Source organism: Thalia democratica, unplaced genomic scaffold (assembly GCF_965202585.1).
Source record: "Thalia democratica unplaced genomic scaffold, ktThaDemo2.hap1.1 HAP1_SCAFFOLD_204, whole genome shotgun sequence".
Taxonomy (NCBI): domain Eukaryota; kingdom Metazoa; phylum Chordata; class Thaliacea; order Salpida; family Salpidae; genus Thalia; species Thalia democratica.
In genome coordinates this window covers 8,834-24,211 of record NW_028139327.1, presented here as the reverse complement: position 1 = coordinate 24,211, position 15,378 = coordinate 8,834, and the positions used below count along the sequence as shown (strand labels likewise).

The following is a 15,378-nucleotide window of genomic DNA, read 5'->3' as shown; positions in this document are numbered from 1 at the left end:
TGTCCGTGCATCAGGATATTATTATCCACGATTAGGAGAGGCTCAGCGGAACAGCAAAGCTGATACAGCTGAGATTCATCATTGTCGCAGGAGATGCCGGAAAAACACTGGATACAGAGTTAGATGGCCTACGAAGCTCAAAATACGACTTTTTGGTAAGAGTTTTAAAGAAAGTTTTAAGTACAGGTAAGACTGGTTTTGTTTGTTTTCTACTTCAATTATTTCAGAAGTTCTGTAATTTTGAGTGCAGCCAGCTTTTGCTAGTTTTCTATTCAAAACTTACTTTTTACTATTCAAAAAATTAACTTAAATTAAAACACGAACATACTTAAAATAATTATATATAACTGCTTGTTTACCTTTTTTATTCAGTATGGTATGTTTCCCATTAAAAAAATAAGCTTTTTGAAAACTCAAAATATTTGATGTTTTTTTATTGCATTATAATCTTAGGGAAGTTTTATAGAGTAGAAGTAGGGTTTTAAAACTTTTTTGCCTGAAAGAAACCTCTTTTTTAGTCTAGAGCTAATATGTTAGAAAAGCTACAAAAAAAAGCTTCAGAAATTTTAGTTCACAGACATAAAACTATACTTTAAGGACTTTATAAGCACATTTTGAAAAATGTTTATATGTTTATTTTTTGAAAAAAAAATGGTTTATAAAACTTAAAAAATTAAATTTTCAAACAACTAATCTTATTTTTCAATAAACAATAACTGTACTAAAAAAAAATGGTTAAAAGATTATATAAAGTAATTACTTCAGGTAATATTTTGTAGCTTTTGTAAGTGATATTTTGAAAAAACTCTAGTAACTTTTACCTAGAAAGAGCAATTTTTTTTTTCATTTGAAATTACATAACTTCTTTAATAGTTCAATCAAATTAAAAACAGTTTTAGAGACAAGAAAGTTCTATCGTCCAATTATGTATAACAGCAAATTTATTTTGTTCTCTTAAATTATCTTCCAGTAGTCAGTTGCCGCTCGATCTTTCTTTTTAGCCCGATGAGAAATGTGAACTAGGAAAACGTTTTTAAATTGTTTAGCGTAGTATATATGTAATCTTATTCTAATAAAACTCTTATACTTAAACTACTTACAAATTTTTATTACTTAATCAAACTGATGATAAACATGAAAAAACAAACGATTTCGGTAGTTTAATCTCTAAAAAGTTTTTAGCGTCGAGGTTTTACAAGTATCAGTTTGACTGTAAAACTATAAATTTTTAGTCATATAATATTAGACTTAAGCAAATACATTGCTGTTTCATAGCTAAACGTATGGTATTTATTTTATTTAATCAGAAAACTATGAAAAAATATAAAATAAAAGTGTTTATAGGGTAAATTGCATATATCAAATTCAAAAATGTACAAGTGTGCATCTTCCAACTAAATTTGTGTAAAATTTGAAAATCCTTATACCGCTTACTTTATTCAAAGCTAAACAAATGATATTTTAAACGCCCACTTATTTTAATTTTTCAAATCAGACTTTCAAAATTAATATTGATAATTGATATCATTACAACTAGATTATGATAAAATTAAGGACATGATATAAAGAAAATTTCGTTTTCTATCTAAAATAATCATAGATGTAGTTTTTAAACTACATGAGTATTTTAGTAAAGTAATTACTGGAAATTAAAATTCAATTAAAACTATCTGGCATATATAACTGGAGTTGAGTATAATGATATATCTGATAGCGTGTATACGTGCAAAGGTTTAAAGCTTAATTTCTATTAAAATGTTAGCAGATTATCGGAACCATAAAGCTTAATAGTTAATAACATTATTTATATGACTTTTTATTGATCTGCATTGTTTTAAGACTCCTGCTACGATGCTTTATACGATAAAATCTTGAAGTGTTTTTTATTTTTGCTTCTTATTGTAAAACACTATAGTTACAAATAAGTTAATACAGTTATGTCAAAAATTATTCTAATTATTTTCTATATAGGTTAGAAAATGTTATAACAAAAGTTTACAATTTCAACGTGTAAGGACTTTATTATCATCAAACTTCAATAAAACAGCAAACAATACGCTCAAACTGTACAGGGAAGTCAATTTTAACTTATAATCATAGTAATTAACCTTATTTACAAAAACTAAAATTCAAACTTTGTACAATATATATAAAATCTAATTAAACACCTTCATGATGGTAATAAAGGACAAAAGACAAGGCACATTTACAAAAACAGAAAAATTTAACTTTAATTCGGTTATGTTAAAATTTTAGTAATAAGCATTTATTTAAAATGTAACTTTTGTTTTGGGAATGAAAAACAATTATTGACTCAAATCAGGTGAATTTACACATTCTCAAGTTCTTACATTATCGCACAACTGTTTTGTTCTTCTGGGTTCTGTGAAAAAAAAACTGTTGATAAGGTTTCGTAAATATTTTACTTATTGTAAACATTCTGTAGTAGTCATAGTATAAGTACTACAACAACCAGCTATAAATGAAAAACCGATTATTAAAAAAATATAAGATTTCTAAAAAAGGTTAGAAATAATAAAAAATTTTGATTTTAAATAAAAGTCATAGAGGTATGCTGGTTTTTAAAGATAAACTAAAAATTCTAATCTAAGTTTGGAAACAATTTTTTTTTTAAATAATTTAAACAAAAACTTATTTGATCATTTCAACTGTACTTTAAAAAATACGAGAACTTAAGCTAATTCACATTTATTAACTTATACAGACCAAGTTTTTATGAAACATACAACAGCAAGGCTAATTATGAAGTAACTAGTGCAATTTATTACAAATGCAAAATACCTAAAAACTACTATACAATAAACAAACTTTTTTAAATGAATTGAATAATTAGTATGTAGAACAATTTACAGCTCAGAAACTGCTTTTAAATTTTTATTTAAATTTTACAATATATTTACAACATGCAATTAGTTGCATTAACTAAAATATTTCGTTAAGCTTAATTGTGACAAAAAAATTAAACATTGCTTTGCGACATACTTAAAAAAAAAACAAGTACTAGTCTACTTCATAATTATTGAACGCTACCTTTTTCTTTTACTATTTTATTTTTACTTTATCTATAAGGTAGATTTTTTGAGTCAAATCAAAAATTTTCTACTTAACATGTAAAAATTGTTTAAAATTTCAGGATTTTAAGTGATTTTTGTTATAAATTCCAGGTTTTTCCAGTTATTTTTTCCTAAATTGTCAAATTCCAGGTTTTCCAGGTAAAGTGGCAACCCTGTATATATTTTTTATTTTAAATTTCAAAGGAGAACTTGTTTAATTTTACGATTTCACTACTTTGATTTATTATGGACATGTTTTACAGTTACATAAATTACAGATGTAGTCGTATAGAATGGATCTCAAACCTTACAATATGTTTGCTCTGTCAGCATGCAAATGGTAGTTTACTATCTTTTTAAACAATATATATAAATCCTCTATAGCTTACATCATCGGCTACATTTTACTGAATCCAAAAGCCTTGGATGTGAAAAGCAGGAAAATCTTGTTAAAACTGCAAGTTTTTTAGAGATGTGCTATTGACAGGTTGGCCAAATGTTTTTGGCAAATTTTCTCCAGATTTTAAAAATTTCTTCCAGATTTTTAAGATTACACGTTTTAGGATCTATTTTCAGTTTTAATTTAAGTTTAAGGTAAAAAACTGTTTTGAACAGTGTGTTGACATTGAAAAGATATCTTAAAGCTTCTTTAAACATGTTTTTTGATAAAAAATTTTTGATGATAACAACAAAAATTTACCTATACAATAGATATTAAGTGTCAAATCAAAATTTTACTACTTACATGTAAAAGTTGTTTAATCCCAGGTTTTTTAGTGATTTTTGTACAAAATTTCAAGTTTTTTTTTAGTATCTCAAATTCCAGGTTTTTTTAGCCTAAATTGTCAAATTCCAGGTTTTTCAAGGATTCCAGGTTTTTTGGCAACCCTGTATTGATATTCACTTTTAGAACTTACAATGCTCATAACAACTTTAATTTTAGGTTCAAGATAGAAGTATGAGCTAATTTCAATGAGAATAACTTAAAAAAAAGTTTGTTTTGCAATTCTTGCGTCAAACAAACAGTTTTAAAACAGTATAAAAAAAAAAAAATATTGACTTATACGGATTTTTTTTTAATTCTTGACCAACTACTAATTTTACTAGTTATGATTATCACTTAATTACTGCTGATTCTTAAGTTTTCTTTTAGCTAGTACTGAAACTTTTAAACTTCTAAAAATTACTAAAGGCTGTGTAGAATAGTTTTACTCAAAAGTTTAACCTGTGTACAATGGTGTACATAATTTTAGCAAGTTGTAAAAACTTGTTTGTTAGAAAATTTAATATAAGTACGATATAAATCTAGTATGCATCTTTTTTCTGAATCCTTGAATTTTTTGATACTAAATTAAATAATCATTACAAATTAAGTTTAGGAGAATGTATTTTTGATTACCTAGAACAGGGGTCGGTAAACTGCGGTCCGTGGGCCGAATGCGGCTCTTAAAGCCAAAATATGCAGCCCAAGAGGCTTTTTTTAGCTAAAAACATACTTTTTTAAACCACAAAAAAATTATTTTAAAAAATAGAACAGGGTTCTTATTTTAATAAAAACTCTTAACTAGTGCTTTATTATTGCTTAGTATATCAAACTTTGATTTAATACAGTATTTTTATACAGATTACTACTTTTATTTTTAAACAACTGCGGCCCCTAAGAACTTTTTCGAAATAGTGCGGCACGCGAGCAATCCGTTCTAGTAAATTCGGCCCGCGAATTACAAAAGGCTGCCGACCCCTGATATAGAATGAAAAAAAGCTTTATTTAGCTCAAAAATGTGCACAATATTCCATTATTTTGAGAACCATTGGTATAAATCAAACAATTTTAGTTTTATTTAGTCAATAAAAAACTCAGTTGATTAAAAAGTGCTAGTTTTACTAATGGTTTCATGCAATAATTTAATTGATAAATTAATTTAATTACAATAAGTGCTAAATATTTAAATGATTAGAAAGCTTCGTTTCAGATACTAAAACTAACTTAAGTTTTTAAAGTTAGTTCATTTTAAATTAAAATTACGACTGCAAAAAAAGTCTAATATTAAAGTAATTGTATCTAAAATGTTCTATGTACAGTGCAGAAATTAATTTTTCTGAACAATTAAGATCTTTTCGTTTAACTATACATTTATGGATTTTTCAAATTATTTTTTTTGCAACAAGAACCTCATTATTGAGCGTCTTGTTAGTATAACGCTGGTACTTTGTTGTCCTTCGTTGTTCGACTTGAACCTTAGATTTGATGTGGTCAACTTTTAATTGACTTTTATCAATATTTAAGTATTGCATAGTAAATAAAACACAGCTTTTACCCAAATCAAAACAATTACTTTTAACTAAGTACTACTAGCTTAATTTAAAAACACTATTTAAAGGAAAATTGTGTCGAAAAGTTTATTTTCAAACCAAACTTCTCGACGTTTAAGGGTCACGTTAAGCGGTTTACTTCTACGATTTGACCGCAACTATGTGGACTATTTTGCATTCAAGCGAAAAAAACAATCGGTTAGTTATATAAAAAGTTGTTACCTAACATTACTCAGTGGTTTTTATAAATTTTGTAAGATCGACTGACAAAGAAAATCAAATTATTTTGGTAAAGTTTTTTATTTAAAGAGGTTCAAGCATTTTATATTTAAAGAGGCTATAACTATTAAAATGTTATAACATGGTTGCCACTGATCAAGCTGAGAAAAATTTCCTGACTTTTCCTGACTTTTTACCAAAATTTTCCTGACTTTTCTAAATCAAACTCTTAAATTAAACTTATTCTATAATATATAATCTAAAACTAGAAACTATATTTAGCTTTCAATCAAATTTTCATATAATTTATTCAAACAATAGACTGCAGTTTTATAAAGGATATTTTACTAACTTATACCAGATGAAGGCATTGGAAATAAAGTTAAATATTTTTGTAAATTTTTGGGAAAATTTTGGAATATTTTTCTGACTTCAAAGGACTTTTAATTAATTTTTACCATTTGAAGGCTTTGGAAACAAGGAATTCTGGAAATTTAAACAGACAAAATTTGACTTTTTTTTTAATTTTATCAAATTTCCTGACTTTTCCTGACTTTTTTTCAAAACTCCCCATTTTTTCCTGACTTTTCCTGACTTTTGTCATTTTTTTAAATTTTTCCTGACTTTTCCTGATTTCCTGACTTTTCCTGACCGAGTGGCAACCCTGTTATAAGTATAAAAATCCTAGTTTTTAATCTTGTATTAATTATAACGCAATTCAGCATAATAAAGAAACCAACCTCAAGTCTAGATCTCTTTACAGGGGCAGATTGCTGTTCCTGAAATATATATAAATACTTAATTATTAATTAACATTAAAACTTTTCATTGAGTAAACAAAAATTAAAGAAACATTTATAAAATTTCAAGCCATCTTAAATCTTTAATAAATTAACATAATTTAGATGGTAAAAAAACAGAATATACAGGTAAATATTTAATATAAAATAATAATCTGCATTACGTAGACTTTTAAGAACGTACTTGTGCATCAGATGAGCTGGCAGAAAACATGACGTCATCTTGCACTGCAACTCGTTTCCGCTTGCGACGAGGTTTCGCTTTGGAGCGAGTTTGCATTGGAGAGGGCGTCATATGCAATCTTTAATTTAGTAGAATTAATATTTATTTTATACTTATCCAACGTAAACTTATTTAATCTAGTTATAAGTTTCAATAAATGTTTTTATTAGCTGGTAACCATTTCTTTCTGGAAATTTTTGCACTAAATAAAATTTTAAAGCAAACCTAGTTTCTTCTTCTTCCAGAAGCTTTCTATAGACGGAAATTTCTCCGTCGAGTTTCACCTTGATGTCGGCCAGCTCCTGATACTCCTTCTCCAGCAAACTCAACGTTTCCTTCGTCTCGTCTCTCTCTTGCTCCATCTGGCGAATAGCTGCTGTGTGAATTTCTTGTTGAGTTTCCACTTTACGCTGCAGTTCTGCGTTTGAGCTTTTCACTTCAGCATGCTGTAATTTACATAAACATGGTAAAATGTACATTATAATAATAAATTTTCTATAAATTACTATTAATTCAGAGTCGGAAATAATAAATGATAAATATAATTTTATCATTAAATTTTATAAGAAACATTTCTTTTTAGAAAAATTTAATTTAAAATTTTTAATATCTATTTTCGCAGCACAGTATGCTAATTTGACTTTTACAAAAAAACTAATGATTAAACAAACAGATTGATTTAAAGTAAATTTACTATTATTAATTCTAGCTGCAAAAACATCATCAATTAAGTTCTACTAAGTTATAATGAAAAATGTTAAACTCTTTAAAACCAATAAATGAACGCTTCCTTATATAAAATTTTAAGGATAAAATGGACATCTAACTTGAATTTTATTATAACTAACCTAAATTTTCTAGAATATTACCTTTAGAGAATTGTAACCCGATATAGATTTCGAATGAACAAAAATAAAAAACTATAATAGTTTCTCTAGTACAATAATGTCTAAGACAAATTCTAAGTGCAGGGTATGGTTAGGGGTAGCAGCTTTTCTAGCCGGCAAGTTAGATTCACTATGAAAGTTTTTCACTAGCCCCGGTGTTTAAAAAATTTCAGGAATAAAATATTTTATCCTAATTTTATTGAACTAATCACTTATTAATCAAATGTGTACTGGAAATCAATTATGTAAAAATTTTATGCTAAAAACACTCAATTTTATTTGTTTTTACAAGTTATTTTAAAATTAAAATACCTTGCGTGTTTTTTATTGACCTCCCTTAAATTAGGTTGCAGTCTACCGACCCGTTTGTAGTTTATCTAATTAATGATCACTATTATACTAAATAATATTGATTTTTATTGTAAAAGTTTAAAATTTATATGTCATGTTTTTTAAAACCTACTAAACTATTAAATAGGTTTTCTTACTTAAGTGGTAATATAACTTATTATAGGAACAAATAATTAGATCTTACTATATTAAAATAAAACATACTTCTTTCTGAAGTTTGTTCATGCTGATTTTAAGGTGATCAATCTCAACTTTTGTAGCAGTGAATTGTTCACTAGAAGTCGTGATTGCAGATCTTGAAACTTCTAGACTCGACTGTAGCTCAGAAACCTTTAAAATTACACAATTTAAAGCAAGTGTAGATACTTTACTTAACAAAGATTCAATTTTTTCCTTTTTTAACATATTTTTTATTGTAACTTTACTTTAAACAGTTAAAATCATAGAAAGAAAATGAAAATAATTTACTTAATTCAGTTTATTTTTTTCATTACACATAATTTTTATTTTTATTTTAAACAGTTGAATGCAGTCTAAGTATTTTGTAAATAACAAACTTTAGATTGGAAAGCAGATTCAACATCATCCTTGTACTGTTCCATATCAACTTCATGTTGTTCTCGCAGGTCGTTAATAGTAGCTTCCAATTTGTTTTCATACTCAGCTTTGAATGTTTCTTCATTGATTGTAACTGTTGACACTTTACGTGCCTCTGTAAGCTCCTGTCATGTTTGTTAGAAATGTTGATAGAATTGTTATACAGCTAATTTCAATCAAACATACTTCAAAATTCATAACCTCGATGTGCAATACTGTCGGTTGTAAGATAGTGCATAATTTGGATAAGATATTTAATATGTATTTTAAATAATATTAGAAAAACTTAATTAAACTAAAATGAATAATGAACATATATAACTTTATTTTTTTTCCTTAATTTTTAGTAAAATAACCTTCAACCTTTTTAATATAAAACTTAAAAAATAAAACTTGGAGACCATTTTTAAATGATATAAGTCGTTTGTATTTTGTTTTGTAAAAATAAACTTTAGATCAGGGTTGGGAATACAATAATATTTTATTGCAACAATAATAAAAAATTGCCTTTAGGGGCGATTTTGGCTATCAGGGGACAATAATCAGTAAGGAGCTGAATAAATAAATAGGTAACTGAACAGTAATGGCTGGTATACAACAAAAGGGGCGTTATTTTTTAATTTTTACCAAGGGGGCAATTATGAAAATGAGTTTGGGAAACCCTTCTCTATATAGAATAAAGTGAAACTTGTTTTTTACCTCAGCATGGATTCTTTCCTTAAACTGAAGGTCTTCTCTGACAGATTGAATTTTGTTTTCAAGATCAACTCTTTGCAGAGTTTCTTTTTCAAGAACTTGTTGACAACTTTCGTATTCTTGTTGCAATGCTGCTAGCTTGCTAGATAACTTCTCTGTAAAAAAAAAGTATTACAATCACCAAAAAAAGCAGACGTTTATTTGAAAGTTTTATTTTCTACCTATTTGAACTTATTACTAAATTTAAATTAATATTTTACATATAAAAACATTTAGACTAATCAAAGCGAAACTAAATTATAAATATGTTTTATTCAAAATAATATTAACTGCTGCCTTTATTTACATAATGCATCCTTCCATTTTGTACCTTAAATTTATAAAACAAACTTATATTACGTTTTTTAAAGCTATATTTAAATTTTGGTTTACATTTGCTTTATTAAGCTATAGCGTTAAAAGATTAAACTTAAATAAAGTTAAAAGTACTAACCTACTTTTATAAAACTATAAATATATATTAAAAAATAATAAACTATACAGAGTTTTAAAACTTTTGAAAAAAATGCTAATTTTCTGCATTTATAATGTTTAACAATATTTAACAGTTTACGTCAATAGTTTCAAAAAAATCAATTACTAAAAACTACTAAAAAAAGAAAAAAAACAAATACCATGAGATTTTTTAAGTTCGTCAAAGTCTTTTGACTGGGTAGCAATGAAGTTTTCTTTCAACTGAAGACTGCTGTGAACACTTTTCAACTCAGCTTGAAGTTTGTTGTTAGAACTTAAAAGTTCTTCGTTTCTGTTTTATTTTATAAACGTTTTACATACAACTCAAAAAAAATTCAAAACTTTTATTACTTTTACTATAATGATAATAAATTAAGTACGTCCAAAGAAAAGATAAGTTCAAGTCAAAAAATTCAAGTAAAATTTATTGGAAAAAGTATGCTTTAAATGTTAATTTCGCCTTTTCCCTTAAACTAATATAAAAAAAATTCTTAAAAAAACAGCAGTTTTCAAAGTCAGTTTATGTACCGTTGTTGAAACTCAAAATTAATTCTTTGCTGATTTTGTAATTGCTGCTGATACTGACTATGTGAAGGTCTTTTTGGTTTCTGTTTAACAATTCTAACTTCCGCCATTATTACTTAAAAGATTAAAGATACTAAACTATTAACAAATATAACCTACTACGAAAAAAAAAACAATGTTGTCAAATAATGTTAATTTCTTAAAAGAAAACCTGAATAAGTATAATGAAAAGTGTTAACTGATACGTAATTAGTAAACATAACTTAATTTAAAACATCTAGTTAAGCTCAAAAAGCTTTAAAAAGTTAGATAGAGATAGGAAAAAGAAAACAAAAATAGAGTGCATTAAAGGAATTTATCAGCCTCTAAAGCTAAAATAATAAAAACAAAAGAGGAAATTAACGCTCTAATAATTATTGCTTATCTATAAAACTTCGCAAAATAAACCCTTATTCAATGTATTAATTCATTCTTTGACGAAGTTATAAAATTACTTGAAACTAATAACAAAAAAAAATCTAATATTACTAGTGCGAAATATATAATCGAATATAAACTTATATAGCATTAAAATTCTTAAAATTTTTGTAGATACTTTTGCGCACGCATTTTGATAAGTTTAAACTATTGAAAAACTGACCACAATCAAGCAAACAAGCTCAGTTTCAATAAAATATTAGAATAGAATATATTTTGTTTAATAACCACGACATAATTGTCATAAAATATAAACACTAAAAAGTGTGCTAGTTTATAAAAGTAAGCTTAGTTTTAAATATTAACTTTAACTAACTTCGTTAAAGAGCTAATCAACTTATTTTCAAACATAAACAAAAAAAAGAATAAACGTTTGCTTTGAAAAAAGACTGAAAATTTGTTTAACCCTGGCAAATCCTAAAAAAAGGTTCCTTGTTAAAATGAAAAATTTATTTTTTATTAGTAATGGTTATCTAAAAAGTTAAAAGCAGAAGTTCCAACTTTTTTTTTGTAAAAAGCAGAGATAGGCTAAGTTTTAAAATAAGTTTTCATTTAATAATGGCTTTGTAAGTTGATATAAAACTACATTATTTTTTAAAAATTAAAAATGTTAAGTATTTCTTATACAAGTATGCAGTAATTTCAATTTATTATTGATAAAATGAAGCTAACATACTGCGTTGCTAAGTAGTAATGCTGCTGTTGTATAAAATTTTGTTCTTGTGTTTGCTGATGATGTAAACCATTCATTATAATATTTTTATCTATAATAAACACTACCACGAATTAAATTCCATTGTTATAGAATATGAATCAGACTCTATTTATTAAACTGACGTACTTATAGTTGAGTCACAATGAACTTTTTTTTATTAAAAACCATTAAATTAATCATATTTAATAACTACAAAAAAATTAATTTTAACCCAAATTTAACTCAATTAGTGCAACAACTTATCAGTGAACTTATATGTAGGAAACGATACAAAAATATCAAAAATCAATTATGTAGTTTGTTTAATTTGATTTTACATTTCAGTTTCAAAAATTGTAATTAATCACTATAAAATACTGCTAAGTGGATAATAGCTAAGCTAGCGGCTACACAACAGGTGTTAGATATTCTACACACAGCAACGCAAAATCGTTATCGATTAGTTAACTGTACACACGTATAATGCCTTAGATTGTCGGTAAATTTTGCAATAAATGTAATTTAGGTTTAATTTTTAAATAAATTAAAATTTACTTTTTAAAGTTTCATAATGTTTGTGATTGAACAACAATTCTCAAAACTTAAATAGTAGTGACGAATGTAAGAATTCTCTCTAGTAATAACTTTTACGACAGCGCTATGTGAAAGAGGACTACAATAAAGAAAGAATTCTAAAAGGTCGAATGCAAACTCGCCGTATGTTGTTGTTTGTTTAAGAAAGGCGGTGTGGAAATTTATTATTTGGTTTCTCCTAAATATCACATACCATAACAAACATATCTCACAGAACAGCGTAGTTTGCTCATTATTTTTATAAAATAAATTTATTTGGACGTACACTTAAATATTCAATGAAAATTTTAAAACCACTTTAAAAATAAAAAACAATTTTTCAATAAACAATGTATGATACAAATTCTAGATTTTTTATAACAGTAAAATAAAATATTAAAAACAAATATTCAAATTGAAAGCTAAATAGTTCAGAATATATTTTATAACAATAGAAACAGCAAACATTTAAGATACTTCATGCGTTATGCCAATCTAGGGCGGGGTTCGGTAATTCTACCTCAACTATTTTCACAAAATATTGTGTTTGCGCTGTTTTAGTAGCTATACGGTAACTTTAGAAGTAATTACTTATATGATATTCTAAGCAACCCTTGCAGTTACCATTATTATTTTAAGACTTACTTAAACTACAGCTATAAAAGTTAAATTATCACAAATATAAAATATAATTTAAATATATACTCAAATAATTAAACAATAAACATAAGTTTTAATTTAAAAGTAATAATAACAAAGTTTTTTCTAGTCTTACAATGATATCTAATAATACTTATAGTAATAATGAAAACTTCAACAAATAACTTATTAAATTCTTAATAAAAGTTTAGGACATTAGACTTTTTACGACAAACATCAAAATAAAATATAAATAAAAAGATGTGTGCAAATTAATTTATTTTTACTCAGTTTAAACTAACAAAATCAGTAGTTGATAAATTTTTCAAATAGTATTCTTCTTTAACAACTATCAAAATCAATTAATTGTATGTGTAATCAGAACTTTCTATTCAAGTAACAAAGTACCATATTAAGAAATAAAAAATTAGAAACTGTAGGAACCTTGTGAAAAACTAATAACATAATGTTGATTTACTACGATGTAGTAAGTAAGCTAAATTCTCACTCGAGTTTAATTTTCATTTAACTAATTTTAACTTCATTATTAGTTAAGAAGAGAAAACAAATAAAAAACTAAAACTGAACATTCAATAAACTTTCAATATCTGATATGCTTGATATAAATTGTTTATATTTATTTTAAAATAAATTTAAGTAACTTCTTTAATTGCTTACTATATAACACAAATAATTAAAATATCAACTGTTTTATAGCAGTGAAACAAAAAAACAGCAACAGTTTTCTAAATAATCTAGAGTAAAAGAAAGTAAAAATAAAGGAATTTTCCTATATTAAAGTTTAAAATTCTATATGTACCACAGATTATGCAACAGGTTACAAAACACATACGAATTTTCAGAATTTTATGCATGATTAAGTAGTACTAAGGAGCAATGTGATACTAGCCCTTCTGCTAGTAACCCTTATAACCAAACAACTTAAAAAGTTCCATAGCTTTATAAAGCAGTCTAAAAAGTAAATAAGATTATTCAAAGTTTCTAAGTTAACTTCGTACTTGAGTATGTCAAACTGTCTTGTTACAGCTTGATTTCTGTACAATATTTTGCTACACTTTTTTACTAAGCTGTTTATATAATTACATAGACTAAAAATTGAAGTATTTAGTTTGTTTTTTTTTTGTAGTAATAAAAATTGCTGAATATTTTGTTATGTGAGTTTATAAGACAAAATTTACCTTATCATTTTTAAGTTAGGGCTTAGAAATACAACTTTTAATGAAATCACATCTAAAAAATCAAGAACCAATAGAAATTACCTTTTTTATATGTTTTTAAAACTTATTAAAGATAATAATGATATTTCAAGCAATTTAAATAAATACTAACTCTTTTGTTGCATCATTCAATTTGTCAGCAAAATTTGCTCTATCAAGAGCATGTGAGCTTTTTCTTTGGAAGTTTCATCAAGAAGTCGCCTAGCTTCAGACAACTCAGCTTCATAATGCTCTTTAGCTTTGTAGTCTAATATATAACTCTAATATGATGTATATTTATAAACATTATGATTTATTAAATAATACTTAAACATAATACATAATACAAACTTTGATTAATTATATAAAAAAAAATTCCCTTTTTCTAGAAAACATAACAACATTTTTTGTTTGTTTCAAGTACAAATAATTAATACCAACCAATAAACTTAAAGACTTAGATAAATATTTTAAAATTCTAAAATTTTTATCTAAGTTATTTTTCATCCTTCAACTTTAAAGTTGAATATAAAAGTAGTAAATATTGTTTAATGGATTTTACTGTAAAATAAGATTTGTATACTAATTATTGTAAAAACTTTAATAACATTTTAAAGTTTAACTGATAAAAAAATGCTTTAAATTTAAATTAATTTTTATTTTTCAGAACAAATATAGGATCAAACTTTAGAAAGATTTTACCTTAAAACATTCAAAAAAACTATCTATTTTTATGTTATAACTTTTAAATTTTCACAACTTATTACACACTTAACTTTTTTTCAGTCAGATTCTTTAATAAAAGTAACTTAATAAGTTATTCATTTTTTACTCTAAATATTTTGTTAAGGAACTACTTTTTAAAAAAATGCAAACCTTGCTTGTTGAAACTTCTTCATATTGTTCAACTTGGACTTTCAAAGTGCTGTTTTCTGCTTCCAAGAGATCTGACCTGTAATTATAAATACTTTAGAAAAAAAAATAAATTATACTTGAAGATTATAACAATCGAAATACAATATTATGCTTATTATAATAGATTATACTTATAATATAACATAGTGTTGCATTTTGATATATTTAAAAAATATATTTCAAACGGTAGTGATTGATCATATAAATAACTTTAAACTTCAGACTTGTTACTATAACAACAAGCGTATTTCATTAATCATCATCCTTTTCAATAAAAAACTATTTATATTACAACAGCTAAGTATTTCATTAAACACCTTTTCCACATAAGCTGCCATGCGATTGTTGAGATGAGCCATCTGATCTTTCTGTTCCTTGTTGGAGGAAACTGATGGTGACAGAAAGGTGGGGAACCCACCCCTCATTGACTTTCTAGTCCTTGCAAAAAATAAAACATTATTTAGAATAACTGTTTTTTTTCAGTTTAACTTCAACTCAAAATATAAATGGTCGTTGATTAGTACTTAAATGTGGTTTACAATTAACTTTACATGTTAATTGTAAAATGTTACAATTTTCAGTTGTAATTTTTTTAACAACACAAATGTTTAAAAATTCTGAAGTTACTTTTATAAAAAATTATGTTCAACAATTACAAATTGATT

The 15,378-nt window shown here is 25.5% G+C and overlaps 1 pseudogene; it reads right to left on the bottom strand.

Annotated features, from left to right (window-relative positions):
* Nucleotides 1-2,007: 2,007 nt before the first annotated feature.
* Nucleotides 2,008-15,138, bottom strand: LOC145845938 (lamin-B3-like; annotated as a pseudogene).
* Between the last annotated feature and the right edge of the window lie 240 nt (nt 15,139-15,378).